Here is a 20,798-nt window from a genome sequence, read left to right as displayed (position 1 = left end):
ACACCTGCCATGGATTTTTGGGCAGGCTTTCTGATGGTCCATGATTGAAGGCTAGACCTTCGGTGTTCTAATCGCAGGATTACAGCTGGGTTAGCCAAGCGGCATCGACTGGAGCATGCGCGTGGGCGACACTGGACCCGGGCCTGAGTTTTGGTGTAACGCCGTGCTATCTATTGACATTGAGCAAATTGCTTAACAGGCAAGCAAAACAAACTTTGGAAATATCAGGCTGAAGAGGATGCCCACCCGAGAGGAGTTGTTGGTTGTTCACTCTCCTAAACGGCCAGGGCTACCTCAGGAACAGCCTTCAAAATGCCATTTTATTCTTTGCGTCCCCTCAGAAACCTGTGTTCGTCAAAGAAGAAGACACATAAAACGGAGGCCTCTCGGGAAAATAGAGCAAGTCTAACGGGCTAAGTGATTCTTGACAGCTTAGAACAGCAGAAAGATAAAGGGGAAGGGAGGGAGGAAAGCAGGAGAAAAATGCTAGCCCTGGGCATTTTTCAATATGATAATGATACTTCAATAGATAGCACGGCGTTACACCAAAACTAAGGCCCCGTTCCACTGGTGCCCACGCGCATGCTCCAGTCAATGCCGCTTGGCTAACCCAGCTGTAATCCTGCGATTAGAATTCTGAAGGTCTAGCCTGGGCTGTAGATTCCCTTACTGCTGCATGAGCACAGACCAGGAGAAAATAAGCCTTGTGGTTTTTGCCAGCAGTATGGTCTTGCTCGCTACAGCTGAAATCCATTCAGGCCAAAGGGCACGTGTAATGGGAAGCAACCATGCAATGGAGCACACTGCCCTGGGTATTCTCTCCTACCTGTTCTGATTTGGATCTGAAACATCCCCCCCACAGGCTTGGGGGACGCTTGGTTTCCCAACCTGTAAACTTCTTTTGAAGGAGTTTGAAGGAGTTGAAGTGAGTTAGAGCCGGGCCAATGGAAGCTAGCCTTGGAAAGCTATTCCCGCCCTTCCCCGCACCTCCCACAACACACACACACACACACACACACACACACACACACACACACACACACACACACACTTTAGTTCTGGCTTGTGTTTTCTGTTTCGTGGGCCACCACCGTACTGGTTACTTGTCCATTGCTGTGATAAGACACCACAACCAAAGGCAACTTGAGGAAGAGACCGTTTATTCCGGTTTATGATTCCAGAGGGATGAAAGCTGATGATAGGGCACGAGCAAACCAGCATCAGGCACGGTGGCAGGAGCGTGCCCGCTGAGAGCAAAATGCAAAGCAGAGAGGGCAAACTGGAAATGGCTGGAATCCTTAGCCGCTCAAAACCTGCCTCCAGTGACACACTTCCTCCAACAAGGCCACAAACTCCTCAACCTCCTCAAAGTGCTCCACCACTTGGGGACTAAGTATTTAAGTGTATGAGGCGAGCCTATGGGAGATATTATTCTTAGTCAGAGCAGCACAAGCACAGGGGAATAAACCCTACCTCACATTTCTGCCACCACACCTCTACCATGTCCACACATTATGACCACAGACTGGAGTCCGTCTGAAACCGTGAGCCCAGACACATCTTTCCTGCCTCCAGTCTTTCCTGTTAGATATTTTGCTAACAGACAGCAATACAAAACAACCAGGACACCACCCAAAGAAAGGACTCAGCACCCAACAGCACCGCAGCTGTGCTTGAGAAGATCCCATCTTATATATGGGGCTGCTTTTCTGAGGGAGCATCAGGAAAATGCCACTAACTCTGTCACAGGGCCTAGAGACATGAGTCAGTGGTTAAGAGCACTGGCTGCTCTTCTAGAAGTTCCAGGTTCAGTTCCCACATGGCAGCTCACAATTGTCTGTAACTCCTGTACACCCCCACACAGACGTGCAGTCAAATCACCAATGTGCATAATATGAAAAATAAAAGTAAATCAGGTTTGTTGTAAAATGATTCTTAAGCCCTTCACTGGTTTATCTGTAGCAGGTTAATGAGAAAAATATTAGCATTGCCATTTTCTACATGAAAGAAATGTGGACATATAATTCAGATAAAAATATATGTCACTAAAATATATGCACAATTATTTATTAATGATCAAGAACATATGTAAAAACAAAACATGTACACCCTGTCTTAGTCAGGGTTTCTATTCCTGTACAAACATCATAACCAAGAAGCAAGTTGGGGAGGAAAGGGTTTATTCAGCTTACACTTCCACATTGCTGTTTACCAACCAAGAAAATCAAGACCGGAACTCAAGCAGGTCAGGAAGCAGGAGCTGATGCAGAGGCCATGGAGGGATGTTGCTTACTGGCTTGCTTCCCTTGGTTTGCTCAGCTTGCTTGTAGAACCCAGGACTACCAGCCCAGGGATGGCACCACCAACAATGGGCCCTCCCACCTTGTTCACTAATTGAGAAAATGCCTTACAGCTGGATCTCATGGAGGCATTTCCTCAAGGGAGGCTCCTTTCTCTGTGATAACTCCAACTTGTGTCAAGCTGACATACAAAACCAGCCAGTACACACCCTAATCACTTTTGTAACTATTGATTACAAAAGGAAGATCTAGTATAGAGATAGTATGTCATGTATTCCTCTCTACTGACAGGACCTGAAAGGATAAACCTTTCTGAAGGCAATCTGGTACTACAAACCCATACTTATAGCATCTCTACGCCCTTCTGATACTAATGTCAACCCTGCGACTATACCATGGGGAAATAACAGATGTGTAGACACGTATATAAAGTTTCTCATCACAGTAATTTTTATAACAACAGTGAACAGCGACCTAATGGACTAACGGTAGACTGAGTATGCCGGGGTGATGTGTCAATATGAGGATGCATCTTAACAGTGTTTGGGAAATTGGTAATGGTCTGGGGACATGTAGGTTATACAACTAGGTGTGGGCTTAGAAAATCTCAATGTCGCCAAAAGGTAAAGAAAGGCTAGGCTGGAGGGAAGGAGGTGGACGTGGTACAAAAGAGATGGTTTCGTGACAGGAAAGACCCATGGAGTGTCACTGCGGGGAGTGTCAATGTTAGGTATCTTGACCACTTAGGGTAAAGGTGGTTACCTCAGTCAGGAAAGAGATAACACCAACAGAACTAAACACACATGCATATGCTCTCTCTCTCTCTCTCTCAAAAATTATATTAAAAATATCTTTTTAAAATGACCATAAAGTTGTGAATCAGAAAATATTAAGAGTTTCTCCAAAAGGTAATTCCTGGGAAAACCAGGATGGGCATAGCTGGACACTGAATTCTTCTCTGAGTTTTCTGGTCACCAAGGGCAAGGCAATAAGGTCTTACTTTAAAGGATGCCACAAGCAGAAATGTGGTATTCCGTAATAATTAGCACGTCTCACACTCTGACTTTTTAAAGCTTCTATAAAATTCAGTAAATCAAGAACTTTCTTTTAGAAAAGAACTCTCCCGGTTGGGGATTTAGCTCAGTGGTAGAGCGCTTACCTAGGAAGCGCAAGGCCCTGGGTTCGGTCCCCAGCTCCGAAAAAACCAAAAAAAAAAAAAAAAAAAAAAAGAACTCTCCCAACATCAGCATTAATACACAAGCCCACAGAAACATGTCCACACAGAACGGCTCTCATGACGTCTTACATTGTGTTCTAGCTCAGAGAAGAACACATGTTTATCACATATAAGACTCGGGGGTTCAAGTTTCAATCGCTAGTAAGCAACATTCACAGCCGAATTCAACTAACTACAAAACAGGTGGTTAAGAGGTCTAAACCTGCGGGCTTTTTTCAAAACTGAAATTCAAGATTCTAGGCAAGGACGCAGCCAAAGAAATTCATAATGCTGCCCGAGAAATCTAAAATACTCATTTAAAGACGTGAAACTTGGAACCAGGAGAAAAGAGGCTTGCCCCAAACGTCTTTGGAAGCTCTTGCTTCAGTATCTACATCAGCATGCTGGGAGAGCACGCAAAGATTTCAAAGACAGGTTCCTGTGCACTCCATTTGTGTGACTAGATTTCTGACTTTCTTATCTGCAGTTCCAGGGCCATGCTAGCTGGGAAACCAAGAATGGTTAATTTCTTAGCCATGTCAAGGTTCTTGCTTACTGTACTCAGTCTGTGCTGATGATCTACTCAGAGATAGTACGATTAAGGCTTGCCTCCTTCCTGGTTGTGTGCCTACATGCTGATGGGCGTGGGTGGATATGGCTTCAACATCTGGCAGCCATTGGTCACAGGGTTGAGTTAATAGGACCCTGGTTGGGAAAGAGGTTTGCTAGTAGAATTGGGCTTGAGTTTTGCTTTTGCTTTCTAATGTTTCTCCTTTTCATACTTAGCAAAACAAAACAATCACAACCACCTTAGCCTTAGTGAAGCAGGGCTCATTCATAACCACCTTCAGGCCTATAGCCCTCCCCTAAGTCTGATGATTCAACAGTCTGGACTCCATCAATTTCTTCCCTCGGAGGCCTTTGAAATAGCTATAATTAGCCCTTATCTGATCATTGGGATACAAGAGTGTCACACACAGGGGTCAAAGGACCATAACCTGGGGGAGGTCTGTCTTTGCATCAAGGACTACAGGTCCCTCAAGCAAAGACTGTTTCCTGCTAGCCTCTTGCATAAAGTTGGCCTGGTCTCCTCAGCTTCCAACCATGAAGCAGGCTTTGGCTCTACCGACCTTCAATGAACAAGTGTCTGGGATTCCTCCCGGAGTGCTATGGGAAGGGACTCCGCTGATGGAGAGAACGTGGGGCTGGAGGAAGAGGGCCGGAACAATGAGCGGAGCAAACAGAGAAGAAACCAGGAAGGTCCCTGCTGATGGAAATGTGTGAGCCTGTTCATCCTCACAGCTCCCCAAAACTACTCAGTCTGCCTGGAGGTACACTGCCCCGTTCAGCAACATCACTCTGGTACCTGGACATCAGTCATAGCAGAACTATTTATACCATGAAAATCAGTAAAAATCTACAAAGGAACACTCCCTCCTCTCCTCTTCCCTCTGCCCTGAGCCCTCTGTGGAACATTTCCCAGCACATAGCAGCATCTGCACACACACTGCATGTGACCATGCCATACCCTGTGAGGGGTGATGAGAGCCATGCCCCACCCCCTCCAGCGGCTGCGTGTTAGCTGCTGACAGCCCTTACAAACCCCTCTCCAGGAATTGCCTTAAGCTCCAAGGAACAGTCATATCCCCGGCCTGCTCCCTTCTCTGGGGCAATGTCCTTATCAACTAGTCGCTTCCGGGGTGGGACACACACACACACACACACACAGAGAGAGAGAGAGAGAGAGAGAGAGAGAGAGAGAGAGATCCATCCTGCATAGTAAAGGGAATTATGGCTGACTCTACCACAACCAGCATTCCCTTCTGGCTTCCGCTGTCGTAAGGGGGAGAGGGGAGACACGGTGGCACTGCCTCTCTCCTTTCCTCATGTGATTATGTTTCCTTGATATGGAAGGACGCCTGCGCTTCTTTGCACACCCAGCGTTCAACAGTGTCCTGAGCGAGTTTGAGGACAGGGCTTTCCTTGAGCCTTTCAAGTCCACCTAGCATGGCGATGACAGTATCCGGGAAGCGAGGGCAGAAGGAGCAAGGCTTGGAGTCAGCCTGGGCTCCATGGTGAGTTCAAGGTCAGCTTGGACCATAGAGTGAGCCTCTACCTCAGCAAGTAAATGCGAAACGCAGTAACAGACATCTGGCCCAACTCTCTAAGAGAGATTATCCTCCTCCTTGTTTATTCTTCCTCACCTGTTCCTATTTCTCTTTCTTCTGCAACTCCATATGGACATCTTAGGTCCCCCGATCCGGTTTCCTGGGCTTTGATCTCTTGATTTGGTTCCTATGACTGGGCTACTTTTACATTTGGTTTTCAAAGCCACTTCTTTTTAACTCACCCAACAGATTATTTTGGTTTAGGGTGCACCTGAGTTCTAGGATGCCTTTTAAATTTCTTGATAGTTTTTTTGTTTGCTTGTTTTTTCTTTTGTTTGTTTGTTTGTTTTGTTTTGTTTCTTAACGTTCAGTAGCATTGTTTTCTTAGTGGTTTTCTCTTCTCCTCTGGCCTGATCCATGTGTTAGCTTCCAGGCAGTTCCACTAGGCTCCTCCAGGGGCTTAGGGAAGGCATCACCTGCTGCAGCCAGATGGGCTGTGTATAAAAGGCCTGTCCAGCACTCCAGCTCTCTTTCTCTCTGTCCCCACGTGCTCCCAGCCAGTCTCTTTCCTCCTCTGTGCCCATCCTCTTCTCTGCCCACATGGCTCTGTTCATGTCTGTCCATCTGTCTGTCTATCTGCATGTAAGTCTACTCATCTGCCTCACCCTTTCTCACAAGCCCTCAGACCCTTCCCTTCCCCCAGATCAAACCCCTTATACCAGATCGGTTGCATGGTGTGATTTCTCAGGGGGACCCCTAGGCGTGGGCCCACCAGGTACCTCACCGCATTATAGTTCATATCATGGAGACATCGCTGCCCTCTGTGACTCAGCCCCTGAAGTTCCAAAAGCCTGTCACTAGGAATGAGTCTTAGTCACTTTTCTATTTCTATGATAAAACAACAGGACCAAAACAACTTTAAAAACTTAGGCTTTATTACTTAAGAGTGTTTTTGCCCGCATGTGTGTCTATGCACCACATTCATGCTTGGCACCTGTGGGTCAAGAGCCTCCGTGTGGGTGCTGGGAACCAAACCTGTGTCTTTCACAATACCTTTGCCCTTAAACACTGAGCAAACCCTCCAGCCCATGACCCAGACAACTTACAAAAGAAAGCCCTGGGCTTGTGATTTCGGAGGGTCAAGAGTCCACAATGATTGGGTGAAGAAGATGTGGTGACCAGAACTTGTGAACGCTCACATCTTGATCCACAACCAGGAGCCAGAGAGCACGCTGGGGATAATGAGTCTTTTAAAACTCAAAGCTCGCCCACAGTGAGACAACCCCCCCAAGGATGGAGGTGTCACCTAAATCTTTAGCAGACAAGTTCCGCCAACTGGCGACCAAGTATTCAAACAGATGAGCCCGTGGAGGCTGCTCTCATGCAAACCACCGCAGAGGGAATTGCTTCATGGGCTTTCGTAGCACCCGGGGCCCCTCCAGTCGCCATGGAGGCATCAGGATGGGGAGCTCTACTGTCTCTTCTAGTCCAGCCTCTTCTCAGCTGAGTTGGTGAGGGTAGTCCAACACGAATGTGGACTGGCCTTTCCCCTGGGGCCATGGATGTGAAAGGCCAAGCACAGGCCTCTGGCATCCAACCTCTGGTACCCAGAGAAGGGATCCCCATCCCAGCCATCTCTGCCAGGCTCCATCAAACCTGGGATAGCCTTCTATAATGGTGTAAATAGAAAAGGCTCCCCTCTCCTGGGCTTGTGTATTGAATGCAGGGTCCCCTGCTGGAGGCACTGTTTTGGGAGCTGGGCCCTAGCTGGAGGAAGTGATTCTGCCCTTGACACTTAGGCCTCATCCTTGGTCCCATTCTTTCTCTCTGCTTCCTGTCTACCACCAAGTGAACAGTTTCAGCCATAGGTTCCCATAACGCCCTGCCTCATCACAGACCCAGAACTGTGGACCGAAACATCTATATCTCTGAGCTACAATAAATCTCCCCACTTCAGGTTTTCTGAAGTGTTTTGTCACAGCAACAAAAGGTCTAACATACTCTCACTTCTCCAGGGTCTACCTCCATTGGTCCCACCAGGAGAACTGACTATCGGCAATGAGTCTACCACACTGGCAAAACCTAGACAACCCCCAAACGTCTTTTAATAGAAAGGACACACTGGCTCTGCTGGCCCTGGCTGAAATGATTTAACATGTGCTTTCCTCTGATTTCTTTGAGAGAAAAAAAAATCTTCAAAGTTGTAAGTGTTAAAGAAATACCCTGGGCTCACTGGATTTCCTTTAAAATTGCGTTTATGGGCCAGGAAGATAGCCAAGTGGGAAAAGCTGTATGCCTCTAAGTCCGACAATCTTAATTCAAACCTCAGGGCCCACAAAGTAGAAGGAAAGAACCAACTTGCCCTCTGACCTCCACATACATGTTGTGGTACAGTTGTGCGTGCACACGCAGATGATAAACAAACAAGCATGTCATTTTAAATTAAAATTGTGTGTATAAGGGAATAAAGTGGTTGAAAAGGCAGCGTATATGGGTGTGTTTTGTGTGTCTGTCTCCCACATCTACAGGCATATTAAATAAAAACAAAACCAAAAACGTGTGCATGGGTAAACACCACATTGCTATCATTGGATGCTATGTTTATAAATATCATATCTTTTTCTTATCTACATCATTTAATAGTTCCTATTGATGAGAGACAAAAATCATCATTCTGCCCAGGAGCTCACTCAGCAAGACACATTAGAAGGAGACCCTGTTCAACTCTCATGAACGTTTTCAGAATGGAGGAGATGGTTAATCAAAGCTTGGAATTTCCACCCCAGAGTCTAGAAAACGAGCTCACCAGTGGACTCACCAGGCTGATGGTAACCTGAAGAAGCAAAAGACCAGAGTCACCTAGGAAGGACCCCACCTAGGATGGCCCTGAGCCAGGAACAAAGTTCAGAGGCAATGATCGCCCAAGTTGCTAGGTCTCCTCCCACCATCTAATAAGAGTACAAGTGTCCTGTGTGGTCTTTCAGAGCAGAATGACTCCCTGACTGTTTTGACTCCAGCACCAGGCAACGTTAAGTTACCTGGTACACAGGAGCTGCTCAGCAAACTCTGGTTGGCTAAATTCATTCTCTGCTCACTTGGTAACACAGCGTGTGTTAATAGACAGTTCTGCTGTGTTATGGCTGTCCTGGGGCTTGCAATAATTCTATCAAGACTGGAGACTGAAGTGCAAGTCGTATGGGGAAGACTTCCGTTCAACAGGAGGGCTCACGCTTAAGGTTCTGTGGGAGATCTTGGGCCCTGTTGGTTCATACAGAAGATTTCTTTTTAAGGAGCTAGGCAATGGGTGTGGCCCAGAAGGATTTGTCAGTCTCTCCAGAGACAGTGACGTAGAATGGACTGTATTGGCTGTAGAGAGAGCTCAAGGTTTTGCAAGTATCCTTCTGATTCCAACCGTATGGCAACCTCAGTTAGGCAATATTATGTAAAGTTGTCTGTTTTTTCCAAAGTGTTTCTCTGCCCTGAGGTCATCTCCAGACCTATTAAAGTTCCCCTTCAAGATTGCCAAGTATGATTCAAGGGAAAGATTGGGTGTGTCCTTGCAGCACTCCCCAGGAAAGCACATAGGTGCTGTGGAATTCCTACAGAAGAATCTGGTGGATCCGTGTCCTTGATCTGTCCCACAGTCATCTGGTCTGGCCCAAGGAAGAGATGCTTTTGCAGCACCGGTAATATTTAAAGGGCAGACAAAAATTCTACAGAACTATTAGCCTCTCAAGAGGGAGAGAACATTAGAGACATAGTCTAGAGGGCTGGGTCTGAAGGCTCTCTGCTTTTACTGTTTGGCTCCTCCTGAGCATGTCTGGGGTGAGGGTTGGACAGCTTGTGGTAGCAGGGCAGCTCTCAGGGAAGCTTCGAGCAGTAGTTTCTTAATGATGACCACAGAAGGGTTTGACTAGTTTCGGAACCAGAGTGACCACATGTGCACATACCAGCTAGAGAGCAGCTCCGGTCTGAAACCACTTCTGAGCCGAGCTGCCCCTCTGGCAGAAGCTAGAACCCCATTGCTGCAAGCCACATTTTATGGAGTTCTTTTATTAGTCTCCCATGTAACCCATAGCCACATCATAAAATTAAATACCCCATTCTGTACATCAAGTCCACTGACTTCTTGAGCCCTGATTAACACTGGGCTTTTCCTTCTGGGGTTGTATTACAGTAACATTGTAACTGACAGCGAAGAACTCTTTGCTAGGAGCAGTCAAATCCTTCAAGGCTCACAAGGCTTATTCTCAAATCACAGTGTGTCACGGGGTGTGTCCCTCTTTCTCTGAAGTCTTTTTTGGCAGCTTCTCGATAACCCTGTCTGTATCTTTTATCCCTCTTCTCCTTCCATTTGACCTCTCGAGTTGACTTAGAGCCGAGTGCCCCTAGTGCTTGCCCAGAGTCACAGGTCAGGGTAGCCCCAGCTCACCCCTGAGATTAATTTAGCCTGTGGGTAATGTCCCAGATGGACAAGTTATCTTTAGACTGGCAGAGGTGGAGAGTCAGCCCAGGCCGTGGTGGTGCAAACAGCAGAGTTGGGAGGTGAGGGGAAGGGAGCCAGTCCCCTACCCCTAGCCTACAATGTAGCATTCAAGTGTGCTCTCGGCTGACAGAGAAATAAGAGTCACTGTGCTTTCCAAAACATGAAGAACAACCGAGAACAGTGGTCTGTTTCTCTCCCTCCTATGAACAGAAAAGATGCCTGCATTGTGGGTCAGCTACATAAAACCTCAAACACATGTCCTTTAAAAAGAGCATCGGGCTAGCGTAATTCCCGGCCTTCCTTGTTCATATCTGTTTACTGCTTGTTCATTAGCTTTGTTGCCTGCAGGTGTAAAGTTTTAAGACGTTAAGAAAAAAAAAATGTGTGGAGAAAAAGCTCCACGGAACACTCATGTGGCTTGAATTAAGGAAAGGACCGGGAATATTCTATTTTAAAACTGGAGCGCCTCAGTTCACTTCAGGAGCCCCAAGGACTGAACTTGCTCCGATAGCAAGAAAATACTAGACTTTACCCGAGGAGACACTAATAACTCGCCTTATGATCGCACTCGTTCAAGAAATGATTTGGCCGGTCTGGTGGCCCAAGTCTATAATCCTAGCTACTTGGGAGGCTGATTCGGGAGGAGCACAAGTTCAGGGCTGTCTGGGCTACAGCGTGAGTTCAAAGCCAACCTGGGCAACTCGGTGAGAACCAGTGTCAAAAACAAAGGGGGGAAATGAAGAAGATGCACATGGAATATAGCTTAGTACCTAGCAGGCATGAGACCTTAGGCTCAGTTCAATCTTTAGAACTTTTAAAGAGAAGAAAGAAAGAAAGAAAGAAAGAAAGAAAGAAAGAAAGAAAGAAAGAAAGAAAGAAAGAAAGAAAGAAAGAAAGAGAGAGAGAAAGAGAGAGAGAGGGAGGGAGGGAAGGGAGGGAAGGGAAAGAGGGAAGGAAGGAAGGAAAAAGGAAGGAAGGAAAGGAGGGAAAGAAGGAAGGGGAAGGAAGGGGAAGGAAGGGGAAGGTAGGGGAAGGAAGGGGAGGGAAGGAAGGAAGGAAATAAGGAAGCCTAAACAGGTGGAAGGAGGGAAGAGAAAAAGCCTTTTTCACGCACTAAAATCCTTCCCTGTCACAATGTGTACCCAGAGCCTCCTTTTCAGCCTTCATTGTAGAACAATTCATTAAAATCTTTTTTTGTCCAAAAACTTCTGAACACTTGCTGGTTATTATTAGCGTAAATCCAGAGCCTAGGCTGAACTTGAGCTGGGTCCTGACATGTCTGAGCATGTCTGACAGCTGTGTGAGAGGCCCTCATCTCCTGGGAGGTAACCTGCACGCTGTGGGACAGGAGACAAAGCCCCAGTTAATCCAGGAAGATAGTCTTCGATGCCAAGGAAGGGCAACTGATTTCAGTATCCTTTCGTCATGCAAGCTTTGGACTCCTACCAAAGTCCCATTGGGAGCAGTGAGACCATGGGAAAGAATTGGAAAGACGACTTAGTAAGACCTTGTGTGAGGCAGAGCACAGAGAGATAGAGCGTGGAGCTCTGACACCATCACACTGTAGGGGGAAAGACAGGGTCTCAAGTGGCTGGACAGCCCTGTAGGAACAGGCCCCAGGGATACTTGGCCTAGCAAGCATTGCTTTAAGAAGGGGCGTAGCACCCCTGGAAGGTTGTTGGTACTTGAGAACCCAGGAAGAACAAGCTTACTTTGGTATGGGCCTCAACATTAAACCTCTTTGTAGCCTTTCCTTCTCTGACTGAATGGTGCTGGTTGCAGGGGCCGAACAGAGTTGCCTCTGCTTGCTCTTGTATGACGACGCAGGTTCTCCTCCTCATTTCTACGACTCCTCCTCCTGCCAATGCCACATGGCAGAGTGACCACAGAATGTCTGTGAATACATCGGTGAGCGTCTACTCGCCAAATAATTGCTGTTTCTCCATTGGTGATCGCCCCACGAGCCATCCCGAACGTCTCTCCACACGGAAATGGCTTAGCAGTATCTATCCGAGCTGTTTCGCACCCACCTTGTCTAGGTAGTGAGAAAGAGGTCCAGACCACAGTGGTCCACGCTGTCTTAGTACCTGACATCACTCAGAACATGAAAGGCTAGATCTACGATTCTCAAAACCAATGAACTGCAGTCCTCATATCCAGACCATCAGGTAAACATTGCCTACAAATAAATCAACTTTATAACAACCTTCAGGGTCATCATAAAAATACAAAATGTTGACTCTTTGAAGAAAGAAAGTATTGAGAGAGAGAGAGAGAGAGAGAGAGAGAGAGAGAGAGAGAAAGAGGTGTCTCACATAGCCTAGGCTTGCCTCAAACTCATTGTGCATCTACAGACGCTGGTTTTATATGATGCTAGAAGTTGAACCCAGGGCTTCACCCCTGCTGTGGGAATACTATCAACCAAGCTTCATTCCGAGCTCTGAAGTTCTCATTGATGAGAACTCGTACTTTGGAGGGTACAAGCTGTATATGACTGGGCATGGAATTCTCTTTGTATAACCACTTTGGCTGATTGTTTGAGACAGGGTCTCACTCTGTAGTCTTGGCTGACCCAGAACTTGCTACGTAGACCAACTAAGCTGTCCTGGAACTCATAGTGATTACAAGGCCTGCCTCTGCCTCCCAAGTACTGAATTATTTTATTTTATTTTATTTTGAGTTTGATTCCTGTTAAATCAAAATTGACTCCTCTTTTCATTTTATGGATCTTTTGTCTGCATGTCTGTCTGTGCACCTTGTTCATGCCCGATATTCACAGGAGTCAAAAGAAGGCGTCGAGATGCCCTGGAACTGGAGTTATGGAGGACAATTACGAGCCACCATGTGGTTGCTGAAAATTAATCTCCGATCCTCTGGAAGAGCAGCCAGTGCTCTTAACTGCGAAGCTGCCTCTTCATCCCCTAATTCTACTCTTGAGAGTATATTTATATATTAGTCTTCAGACTAATCTTCTAAAAATCTACTTTAAAAAAAAAATCAAAACAAAGAACAACACAAAACCCTAACCCCCTAAGCGATGGGCCTAGAAAGTGCCCTTTTGCGGATGTTATACCCCGTAGGATCAAATGTCCAGCATGCCCTGGCTCCATGGAATGGCTCGCTGTTCTCCAGATGGATTGCACAATGACCGGCCTGGCTCATAGCCCTCACAACACTCTCCCCCATAACTAGGGCAACATGACTTCCGTTTGTTGACTGGTCGCTAGGTCCAGGCCCTGGGAGGGATTGTAAGGGCTAGCAGCTTGGATTACTTAGTCTCAGCCGGCCTGGTTGCTAGGTCTGTTCTAGTCTTTGTGCTCTCTTGGCACAGTGGTCTAGGCCTTCCCTGGTGAGGACACAGATGACCCTTTTTAGCCTGCCTGGTCTTGAAATCCACAAAGGGATAAATACGGAACCTCCCCCCATGACATACACACCTATGTATTCACCAACCACAGTTACCAAACACCTCTTGTGTGTGACATAGCAAACCCGGGTCAAAGCAATATGAAGGGAAAAACTTTTACCAGGGAGGTCCGGTAATACCTGGAGCCCAACTCCAAAGGGCTCTCAGGCAGAAAGGTAGGTTTGGGGTGAGGGGGCCAAAAGGAAGGACTGATGTTAGGGAGATAAAGACTGAGCCTGGGGGGGGGGGGGGAATCGGGTGGTTGATAGATATCTGAGGAGCTGGGATTTCAGTAGCTTGCAAACAGAATGCTCCAGATCAAGGAAGTAGTCTATGAAGGCAACCCCACCATCACAGAATTCAGAATCACTGGCCTTCTGCCCTCCCTCCCGCTCCTTAGAGAAGCAGAAGGGGAAAAGACACCCCACCCCCACCCTCACCCCCCAGTCAGTTTTAAGCAGCGCTTGCTCTGCCTGAAACGCCTACCTTCCCACCACCGTGTCTAGCGAGCATGGAGTTCTGTGAGTTATATTTCTCTTTGCCGTGATGTAATACTTAGCAGCTCAAGGAAGTAAGGGTTCACTTTGGCTCATGCTCTGAAGGAATGTCATCAGGACATGGAAGGTACTGGGAGCGTGAGGGTCACTTTGCATCTCCCTTAAGAAACAGAGAGGAACGCCAGTGTTTAGCTCCTTCATAGTCAGTCCAGGCGCCCAGCCCATAGGAGGGTGCTGCCCACATTGAGGGTGGGTTTTTCCCTCTTTAGTTACGACTCCCTGGAAGCGTCCTCGCAAGCCCCAGCCATCTTATCTCGTAGGTGATTCTAAATCAGTCGCGTGGACAACGACCGACCGCATAACCCAGCCCCACCCACCAGCCACCCCTGGTTCTCAAGACCATGACACCTCAGTGACCTTCTCCGGCAGGGCATTAGAGCCTTCCACCGCTCTCAGACATTAACGGAGTGGGCTCTGATTCTATTTATTCAGATTAGCGTGTGTGTGTGTGGGGGGGGGGGGGACTGGGGGAATCAAACCTTGAGCCACCACCGAGCCGCACTTCCTGCCACTAAGGTCCAACTGAAGTTCAGCCACTGCCTTTCTGAGTCATTTTATATCACTCAGTGAAATGTTCTGGCTAGGAGTGTCACCTCCCTGAGGTCACCACAGATTAAGGAAGTCAGTAAGACCCAGGCAAGGGCCAGCCTCGGTGCCTGCTTCGGAGCTTTATAACCCTAGGCTGTGGGTTACACTGTAATCCACCCTTTGAGACTCTGAGAGGCCCCGGACCGGAACTAGTAATCCCGAATTTATCTCTGCAAGCTATTAAAGGTCTTCTCACTGCAGAGATTCGAGTGCCCAAGGAAAGGAGGGGCCCAAAGGCACACTGAAAGAACAGGGAGGAGGAAAAGTTTAAAAAAAAAAAAAAAACACGGGATCGGAGCTGCCACATTCAAAAGAGAAATGGCTCCCGAGTCCGGGTCCACGGCTTCAGCTGGGATCTGGGCGCTGGATTTTCCAGGCTACCCTGCGCCCGCCCCGTGCCGGGTCACAGCGCGGACCTCCCACCCACGCGGGCCAGCAGCCGGCCAGGCTGGGCGCGGCAGGAAGGCGAGCCAGCTCCCGGCACCCTGATCCTTAACTGCCGCTTCCAAAGTCCCGGCTGATCCTAATCAGTGTGGGAAAGGAGCGCCCGGGCCCAGCCCGCCGCCGGAGACGCCGCCTCTTTTCATAAACTTTATCGCCGCGGTGCACAGCCCCTGATAAAGCACCATAAATAAACGAGCAGGCCGGAGTGTGCGGCTGGCCGGAGGCTGCCTGAGCGCACGCCCTGCCTCGGCCCGCAGCTCTCAAGGGGAAATGAATCATACACCAAGCTCAAGAGGGATCCGAGTTCCCCCCTACCCCCTGTACCACCCCCCTGCAATCTCAATGCTATAAATAAGAATGCAAGCCTCCCCCTCCTTGGCAGTATTCAGAAAGACTAGGAGTTTCCTTGTGGCTGCCGGCCACCCTTTTGGCCCGGGAGCTAGGAGTGTTCTTGCTTACCCTCCTGCTTCAGGTCAAGTTCCTTGGGCCTGGGTTGAGCCTGGGCATGTGGCTCCATTATCACAAATTCCTCTGGCCCTTGCACAACACCCGGGCTGGAGCCGGGAAGGGAGGGTCGAGGAAAGGCTTGAAAATCTCCGATGGCAGGTGATCAAGAGAAGTTAGGTCCACAAGATCAGCAATGGACCCTTCTGCTTGGTTAGCCTGTTACAGTCGAGCCACAGGAGAAGCAACAGGGTGTCGGGCTGGTCTGGGTCCAGTTGACTCAGGCGGAGGAAGAGTGAAGATTTAGATGGACAGGAAAGGAAGGGGGCCTTCCTACCTCAGCCCACCCCAGGGAGAATGTGTTCAAAGGCTCCCAAGAAGCTATTCAACGTCTTTTATCCTCCAGTCCTTAAAAATATCTTTTAACTTTATTTTCTTGTTTTAAATTATGCATATATATGCCTGTCTGTGTGTATATATGTGCACGTGAGTGCAGGTATCCCAGAGCAAGGCATCGGCTCCCCTGGAGCTGGACTATAAATGGCTATGAGCTGCCTCTGTGGGTGATGGGAACCGAACCAGGGCCCTCTATAAGAGCAGTATGAGCTGTTAAGTCCTAAACCCTCTCTCCAGCCCCTAGTCGTGGACATTTCTTTTTTTCTTGGTGAGTCTCTCCGTTAACCAATAATACCTCTTGAAAACAAGCTTGTGGTCTGTGTCAGAAATCTGGAGACATCTAGAAAGACAGGTGTTTGGCACAGTGTGTGCCAGCCAGCTCAGCACTAATGCCCGGTTTTCAGTCTTTCTGATCCAGCTGCAGCCACCTGGCTTCTGTGGTCTCCTAGCCTTTGCTTCTCCCAGGGCCAGAGTTTCCTCGTGTGTCTGATGCTCTCTAAAAGCTCCCGCAGCTTTCCTTGTCTCTGGAAAGCACGTCTGTCCTTATAAATAAACTCTTCCATTTCTGGGCTATCTCACCGGAGTTAACTCTGATGAAAAACTGCTTTTGGCTAACTGGAAGAAACCAGAGCTGGGAGAGTTTCCATAACTGATCCCTGCTTGAGGTGAGCACAAGAAGGTCCCTCGTAGTAACTGCTGTTATCCTGTGACAGGGGGGCGGGGGGGGGGAGCTAAAATATAAACACCAATAAACTCTACCAGCCTCGGCTCAGCTCTTCTCTGAGCAAAAGTATAAGCTTCGCTGTGGCGAATGGCTCTGCTTCCTGTGGAAGGGAGGCACCAATCAGCCCGAAGCATCTATTCCAGAGAGTGCTAATGCTCTCTTCAGTGGGGGCAGAGTTGGGGGTGGGGGTGGGGTGTCTCTGGTGCCAGAGGACAACCTAAGTGTCCTCTGGCTGATGCTGGAAGAACGGGTTGGGTGCCAATCCTGCTAGACATGGCTTAGAAGAGGAACTCAGTGAAGTCGGCTGTGAACAAAGGGCTGGTTCTTCCAGGCCCCATTTGTGACAGACACTGTATGTCCCTGGGAACATGCGGCCCCAGACTGCCTTCACTTCCTGCTCTCTGGACAGAAGGGCACTCAGTCTTGTTTCCTTCATTTGCATAATGTCAAAAATGAGTCACGTCGTACTGTCATTTGTTAAGAAATATTGGCAAGAGGTTCCAATCATGGTCGGAGTTCAGTCCTTAATAAGGAGCAAGCCCTAGACAGGACTCGGTCCCTGGCTTAGCATCTGGACATGATCCACTCTCTGGGCCTCAGTTTCTCTGTCTCCGTAGCTGGAAGATTTTAGATTTCTTCCGGCTCTGCATTACAGTGACGCTGCTGTCCACGGGGGTGGGGAAGGGAGGAGTATTTGAGATGAAGCAAAACTTTCCAGAACAGAGATAGGTAAGGAAACACTTGAACATGTTTCTTCCAAAGAGTGTTCTTGCATCCGATTTCGCCTACTATTAGAAAGACTGGCAGTCAGAGAAAACACACACCAAAATGGGGGCTTGAACCTCCACAGGGACCCACTTGCTGTGTTAGCCGGTTCAACACTGTGATAAGATACGACTTAGAAGGAGCAAAGTTTCCGTCTTACTGGGTTAGGTTGTTCTGTTTGCTTCCAGGGCTTTCAAGCATGGTCAGCTGACTGCACTGCTCTAAGCTTATGACGAAGCAGAAGCAGCACGGCTGGAGGGCACAAGGAAGGAAAGGCTGCTCATGCCAAGGCCATAAGGGAGCAAAGAAAACTAGAAGGGTTAGGGTTAGGGCCACGCTATCTCTTTCCGGGGCATGTGCTTCCTCCAATAAGGCTGTGCCTCCCAACGATGCCATCATAGTATGAATCCCTCAAGAATGGATTAACCCACTAGTTAGTCAAAGGCCTCGGGATTCAATAAATTCTCAAATGACTAAGCCCGCCAAGCTGGATAGCAAGCTTTCTACACATAAGGAGTAGGAGGCAGGGGGGATTCATATCCAAAACATAATAGTTACTAATTAGTATTAGTATTGCTAATTGCAAGAGTAGGAGTGCCACCATAATGGCTCAGAACCATTGACAGTCACAGAACCCTGTAGAGGAAAACCACACCCACCCTGCACCCAAGGACAAATCAATGACCTACCTGCCTTTGCAGATCTCCTCAGGAATCCTCAGTTACCTGAAGCCTCAAGGATCTTATTAAGAATTCCCGCTCTGTGAGCTGGGGAAATGGCTCAGTGGTTAAGAGCAGGCTGCTCTTCCAGAGGACCAGGGTTCAACATGGCAGCTCACAACTGTCTGTAGCCTGCACTCTCACACTGACATATGTGCATGCAAAACACCAGTGCACATGAAATAAAAACGATAATAACAATAATAATGATGATGAAGGATTCCTGCTCTGGAGGGTAAGAAAACGCTGAGCCCGTGTTTTCCTAATCATAAGGAGGAAATACCACTGCCCCACAGCCAGACTTTGTGTGGTGGGGGGTACTGATATAGATAGGTCTGTGCTATTAGAACCCATTGGTTCTCTGCCTAGCAGACATGTAATATTAATACAATTCCTGTTACCATCATCCACAACCGTTCCCTGTTCCGCTGCATGGGGTGTGAATTCCTTTAAGAGAAGCAGTTCTGTCTGTGAAATTCCCGTAGCAAACCCTTCTGGTAAGCTAGCGCTATAGGATTTCATACTTGCCTGCTGGAAACATAACGAGTCCCTACGGAGACCAAGGGGAAAGCAGGAGGCAGCTCGCAGGCTCTCAGAAGGTAATAATTGCTGGGGCAGGAATGCACCAAACGATACCCCTGTGACTTTAAAAGGCAAAGTAACTTGCTCAAGCATCCTCCTCTCTCCCAGAGTAGACGGTAACAGTAGAGAAATTAGCTTGCAGAGAGCAAGATTCGGGGACAAGCTTTGGATGGAGTTGTATTAAATAAGATTAGTCTGTTTGGCACAACGAACGTTACCTCTGTTCAGGTGTCAACAGTTAAAAGAAGAGATTAGGTTGGACAACCTGGTCCTTAACCTTCTGGGGTTCATAAAGCCTTTGGGACTCTGACATAAGTGGTAGGTTCCTAGCTTCAGAAGATACATATGCACCCGAAACAAAACCCATGTCATTTCTCTTACAGCGTAGGGACTTCATCTTTGCAGAGGAAAAGAAATTGAACTTGCCTCTCTCCAGGGTCCTTTAGGCTTAATGGGCTTCAAGCAATTGAGGAAAGGCCTCTCCCAAAGCCTCTATAAGTCGATGAAGGATGCTGTGAAAATGATTGATTTAGGCACCCATTTGAGGCTTTTTTTTTGTCCCCCCTCCAAAAGCAGTTCAGCAGATGGGCAGCATGAAACTGTAACTCAGTCGTTTTCCTTCCTGGGAGAAGGGGAATGGGGCCTATGTACAAGGAGGAAGCCAGGGGTACGGTCAAAACATGCAGGACTGGGGACTCGCCTAACACACCCGGGAGAGCAAGCCTCGAGGGGAGCAAGATGGCATCTCAGCAGGCCATCTTCCCAGAGCACCCGTGCAGGCCATATTGAGAGTAAGTGATTTGACAACTTGATACAAGGTAAGAGTCATCTGAGAAGAGGTAGCCTCAGTTGAAAAAAAAATGCCTCCTTCAGATTGGCCTATGGGGGGGGGGGGTTGGGGATTTAGCTCAGTGGTAGAGCGCTTGCCTAGCAAGCACAAGGCCCTGGGTTCGGTCCCCAGCTCCGGGGGGGGGAAAAAAAAAAAAAAAACGACAACAACAAAAAAACCAGATTGGCCTATGGGACATTTTCTTGATTGACGACTGACATGGAGGACCTCATCCCACCGTGGGTGGTAGCACCCTGGACAGTGTTCTGAGGTGTGTAAAGAAGCAAACAGAGCAAGCCATGAGGAGCAGACCAGTAAGCGGCACTCCTCCATGGCCCAGGTTCCTGCCCTGACTTCTTTCAATGGTCGATTATAAATTGTAAAGTGAAATAAACTCCTTCCTCCTCAGATTGCTCTTGGTCACAGTGTTTCCCCAGCAAACAGAGCCCTTCTTCCTGCCCTAGGTCGCCCTATCTCAGATCTATCTCTCCATCAGCCAGGCTGTACAATGAAGGTGACCTACAGCAGGGCTGTGGTCAACCTGTCGGGCCTCAGGCAAGAAAAATTTCTCGGTATTATAAACCTTGGGATTTGGAGACGTATTTATCCTTACAGCAGCGACAAACCCAATTTACCAATAAATCTTCATCCCTGGGAAGAAGAGAAATGTGAATGACCAGAGCAACCCTCACTAACTTGTGGAGTAACAGATTCTAGGGTGAGTAGAAAGTCAGCAGGGTCACGTGGACTCTTCCTACATCTTGAACCCTCCTCTCCTCTTCCTGACACTGTCAACTGGGTCCTGTAACCACTATCACTAGGGTCCCCTAGAACTCAGGAAACCCAAGGGGCCCATCAATCCTGCCACGTGTAGTGGATTAAATGGTGGCTCTAAGACGATATGTCCAAGAATGCACAAGTCGACTTTTATATGAAAAGGGTACTTGCATATGTAATTAAATTAAAGCTGTCCTAATGACGTCATTCTGGATCTCTAGATGCAGCCTAGACCAGAGTTCTTAGAAGAGAAAAACTGATGTTAGAAGCAAGGATGGTCTAATCCATCATGAGACCGAGAGACTCCACAGCCAGCAGAGCACAAAGACTCAAAAGAAGCTTCTCTATGACAGCCTTGGGAGAGAGTTTGTGACTGTGCGGATAATTAGCTTCAGACTTCTGGATTATGGACTGTTTCAGAATAAAGTTCTGTTGGGCTGAGCTGCCCAGATCATAA

General features: G+C 48.0%; 2 long non-coding RNA genes across 3 annotated transcripts in view; one reads left to right on the top strand and one right to left on the bottom strand.

The window, feature by feature from the left end:
• The window catches only part of LOC102547530 (uncharacterized), a 24,552-nt gene extending 9,209 nt beyond the window's left edge, over window positions 1–15,343 (bottom strand). Inside the window, exons 1-2 of one of the 2 annotated variants that reach the window (XR_010056164.1) lie at window positions 14,553–15,343; window positions 14,003–14,173 (exon numbers count right to left, since the gene is read on the bottom strand). This is a non-coding gene — a long non-coding RNA (uncharacterized LOC102547530). The remainder of the gene's footprint in view (window positions 1–14,002; window positions 14,174–14,552) is intronic. The other variant, XR_595115.4, reaches the window with a different exon arrangement.
• Window positions 11,637–20,798, top strand: LOC134481017 (uncharacterized). The gene is made up of 3 exons (XR_010056165.1): window positions 11,637–13,692; window positions 20,029–20,282; window positions 20,563–20,798. It is a non-coding gene; the product is annotated as an uncharacterized LOC134481017 (long non-coding RNA).

Source organism: Rattus norvegicus, chromosome 11 (genome assembly GCF_036323735.1).
Source record: "Rattus norvegicus strain BN/NHsdMcwi chromosome 11, GRCr8, whole genome shotgun sequence".
Taxonomy (NCBI): Eukaryota; Metazoa; Chordata; class Mammalia; order Rodentia; family Muridae; genus Rattus; species Rattus norvegicus.
This window is presented reverse-complemented; position numbering and strand designations above follow the sequence as displayed.